This window comes from Phacochoerus africanus, chromosome 7 (genome assembly GCF_016906955.1).
Source record: "Phacochoerus africanus isolate WHEZ1 chromosome 7, ROS_Pafr_v1, whole genome shotgun sequence".
In the NCBI taxonomy this organism is placed as follows: domain Eukaryota; kingdom Metazoa; phylum Chordata; class Mammalia; order Artiodactyla; family Suidae; genus Phacochoerus; species Phacochoerus africanus.
The window spans coordinates 59,496,698-59,501,277 of NC_062550.1; the positions used below are offsets into that span (position 1 = coordinate 59,496,698).

At 32.7% G+C, this 4,580-nt stretch overlaps 1 non-coding gene across 1 annotated transcript; it reads right to left on the bottom strand.

Moving 5' to 3' along the window:
- Window positions 1-2,837: 2,837 nt before the first annotated feature.
- Window positions 2,838-2,944, bottom strand: LOC125131903 (U6 spliceosomal RNA). Its single transcript, XR_007136078.1, has one exon. It is a non-coding gene; the product is annotated as a U6 spliceosomal RNA (small nuclear RNA).
- Between the last annotated feature and the right edge of the window lie 1,636 nt (window positions 2,945-4,580).

The window sequence follows — 4,580 nt, forward strand, 5'->3', positions numbered from 1 at the left end:
CTATCAAAGAAAAGAAAGAAGTGTTGGGAGGATAGAGAAGTTAGAACATTTGTGGACTGTTAATGGGAATGTAAAATGATATAACTGCTATGCCAAACAGTATGGCAGTTACTCAAAAAATCAAAAGTAGAATTCCCATATGGTTCAGCAATTCCACTTCTGGGTATGTGCCCAAATTAACTGAAAAGATATTCTCAAAGAGATATGTATACACCCATATTAATAGCGGGGTGTTCATGATTCAGAAAGATAAGACATAGGAACAACACATTTATATATAAATGAATTGATAAATAAATGAATTAGCAAAAGTGGTATATACATAACAGCGGACCATTATTCAGCCTCAAAAAGGGAAGATAATTCTAATATACACTGCAACATGGATGAATCTTTAGGACATTATACTAAGTGAAATAAACCAGTCACAAAAAGACAAATACTATATTACTTCAGTTAAATGAGATATCTAAAGAATCAGAATTGTAAGGACAGATAGCAGAATGATAGCTGTCAGGGACTAAAGGGAAGGAACAATGGAGAATTATTGTTTAATGGGTATAAAGTTTCAGTTTTGCAAGATGAAAGTGTTCTGGAGATGGACAATTATAATTGTTGCCCAACAATATGAATCTACTTAATACCACAGAATGGTACACATAAAAATGATTAAAATGCTAAATATTATGTTTATTTTATACAATAAAAATGAATACTATTAGTAGAAATGAAAAGAACTAGCAAAAGTTTACCCATTTCTAGTACTGAATTTGACATTCATTGGAAGACAGAAATGACAGATTATGAAATTAGCAGAAAATATTTTAAAATAGTGATTATGAAGATTTTTTATAATTTTAAGAAGACAAAATAATTAAGAGAAATAGAATACAAAAAAAAAGCTTAAATGATGAAAAATACCAAATCTGAAGTGAACTATTAACTGGATGGACTTAACAAGAGATTAGGAACTTTAGAAATAAAGATGGGTAAAGACTTAGAAATTATCCAAACTGAAGCATAGAGAAAGTAAAACAACTGAAAGGAAAATCAGGTCTTCTGTGATCTGTGGTCAATTTTAAGCAATTACACCTATGTGTAATATTGTCCAAGGATAAAGACAGAAGAGGATATTATACTTGAAGATATATTGGCAAACATTTTTGAAAAGTCATATAGGAAACTTGGCAATCCCCAAACAGGATAAACAAATGCAAAATCACGCCAAAATAAATCACATTTAAACTGCTGACAGCCAATGTTTAAGAGAAAAATTATAAAAGCTGTCAAAGAATAAATACATGTATATGTGCATTTATATCATATAGATGTAATGGCAGTCAACTTTTCATCAGAAATTATGCAAATCAGAAAAAAGACCAAAAGTGCTAAAGGAAAATTCTGTTAATCTAAAATTATATATACCTAGCTAGAATATCCTTTAAAAATGAAGGCAAATGAAAACTTTCTAGACAAGAAAAGGCTGAGAGAATCAGTAATCTTCAGACTTGTATTAGAATAAAAACTACAAGTTCTTTCTTTAGTGGAAGGAAAATAATACTATTGAAAACCTGAATTTATGCAAAGAAATGAAGAATACTGGAAGTGGTAATAATAGAGTAGATATAGCTTATTTTAATTCATTTAAAAATTATTGACAATTGGAATTCCCATTGTTGCTCAGTGGGTTAAAAACCCAACACAGTGTCCATGAGGATGCAGATTTGATCCCTGACCTCACTCAGTGGATTAAGAATTTGGTGTTACTGCAAACTGTGGCACAGGTCACATCTGAGGTTCGGATCTGGCATTGCTGTCGTAGGCCAGCTGCTGAAGCTCCAATTTGACCTCTAGCCTGGTAAATTCCATATGCTAAAAGTGAGGCCATAAAAAGAAAAAAAAATATATTTACAATATAGTTAATTGTTTAAAGCAAAAAATGTATTACAGGATTTATAAAAAAATGAAACTATAAAAGTTATTACAGTGACAGCATATAAAATGAGATGGGAAAATTACAGTATAGTTTAAGGTAATATATAAAATTTTATGATATTACTTGAAGGTAGATTCTCATAACCTAATGGTACATGTACCCTGAAGAGCACCCATGAAATAACAAAAAACAAAATGGCAATAGAAATATAGGCATTTGATAGAAGAGATAAAATGAAATACTTAAAAATACTAAAAATCTGAATAAAGAAATGAAAAGAAAATTACCAAAAACAGATGAGTATTGATAAAAAAAGCAAGATTATATGTTCAAATAAAATGCATTTATTTAAATATGTAGTGATCTAAAAATGGAAATCAAGAGACAAATATTGTCAGACCAAATAAAAAGTGAGACCCAATTATATGCAGTCTATAAGAAAATTAATTTGAAGATTAAGGACAGGATAAAAATAAAGAATGGTAAATATTCTATTATAAAAACCTTGCTCTTAAGAAAGCAGTTTTCTACTATGACTATAGGCAGTTACTTGTACTTATCAAAAAGCTTTAGTTATCTATGCTCAAATTTGAAATGGGCCTCTCATGGTAGATAAAAATAATAGCTGTTTGAAGATGTTTGGTTTGTGCTAGTCACTGATATGTCAATAATATCTGTGAAAGGCATAATACCTATGTCTTTCACAGGCATTATTGAATTTGATTATTTAATAAAATTAAGCAAACATATTATTAAGTACCTATAATGGTCTCCTAGAGCTTATATTCTTTGAGGTATGTACTGATAGAGCTGGGACAAAAAACACCTCTGTGGGATTCCAGAACTTGACAAATTAACCACAAAGCAATAGACTCCCATGTTGGTAATGTGTGTGTCTTCCAAAAATATGGAACACTTCACTAATTTGTGTGTCATCCTTGCACAGGAGCCATGCTAATCTTCTCTGTATTATTCCAATTTTAGTATATGTGTTGCCAGTGTAAGCACCACAAAACATTTCTATATAAGGCACAGTGACAGAAAAAGCCACAAGAGAAAATAGAAAGTATTTTTCCTTAATGATAAAGAAAACACAAGATGCTCAAGTCCCTTATGTAAGATGCCATTGTACAGTCAGCCCTTGGTATCCATGGAATTCTGCATCCAGGGATTCGAACAACTACAGCTATAGTCGTAGTTCCTAAGGTCCTGGACACAACTCAAATCCCATAAAACTTTATTGTCTACCTAATTAAGAAAGGTGGCACTGTGAACCAACTATAATGGGAAAAAAATCACCTAAAAAATAGAAAAGAAAAGAAAGATGCTTTCTGCCTATGTTTCTTTGTTGACATTTCTACCAGGTTTAAGGTGTTTATCCAGGAATAGCAGGATGCAGTAGCACTTGTACAGACTCTGCCTTATCCTGAAAGGAAGAAAATGGAAAATTCTATCATTTATCAACAGCTCTTTTTTTTCTTGGTTTTTCAAATATTTTTATTTTTTATTTTATTTTTTTATTACTCAAATGAATTTATCACATCTATAGTTGTATAATGATCATCACAATCCAATTTCACAGGATTTACATCCCACAACCTAAGCACCTTCCCCCACCCCACAAACTGTCTCCTCCAGAGACCATAAGTTTTTCAATGTCTGTGAGTCAGTGTCTGTTCTGCAAAGAAGTTCAGTCTGTCCTTTTTTCAGATTCCACATGTCAGTGAAAGAATTTGATGTTGGTGTCTCATGGTATGGCTGACTCCACTTAGCATGATAATTTCTAGGTCCATCCATGTTGCCAAAAATGCTGGTATTTCATTCATTTTAATGGCTGAGTAATATTCCATTGTGTATATCTACATCTTCTGGATCCACTCCTCTGTTGATGGACATTTAGGTTGTTTCCATGTCTTGGCTAATTGAAAATAGTACTGCAATGAACATTGGAGTACACGCATCTTTGTGAGTCATGGTTTTCTCTGGATAGATGCCCAGGAGTGGGATTGCTGAATCAAATGGGAGTTCTATGTTTAGTTTTCTGAGGAATCTCCATACTCTTTTCCACAGTGGTTGCACCAACTGACAATCCCACCAACAGTGTACTAGGGTTCCTTTTTCTCCAAACCATCTCCAGCACTTATTGTGTGTAGACTTTTGGATGATGGCCATTCTGGCTGGTGTAAGTGGCACCTCATAGTGGTTTTGATTGGCATTTCTCAAATAATGAGTGATGTTGAACATCTCTTCATGTGTGTTTTGGCCAGACATATGTCTTCTTTGGAGAACTGTCTGTTTAGATCTTCTGGCCATTTTTTGATGGGGTTGTTTGTTTTGTTGGTATTGAGTTGTAGGAGGTGTTTATAAATTTTGGAGATTAATCCCTTGTCAGTGGATTCACTTGCAAAGATTTTCTCCCATTCTGTGGGTTGTCTTTTCATTTTGTTTAGGGTTTCCTTTGCTGTGCAGATACTTTTAAGTTTAACTGAATCCCATTTGTTTATTTTTGTTTTTATTGTCAATACTCTAAGAGGTGGATCTGAGAAAATGTTGCTGTTGTTTATGTCAGAGAGTGTTTGGCCTATGTTTTCCTCTAAGAGTTTTATAGTATCTGGTCTTATATCTAAGTCTTTAATCCATTTGG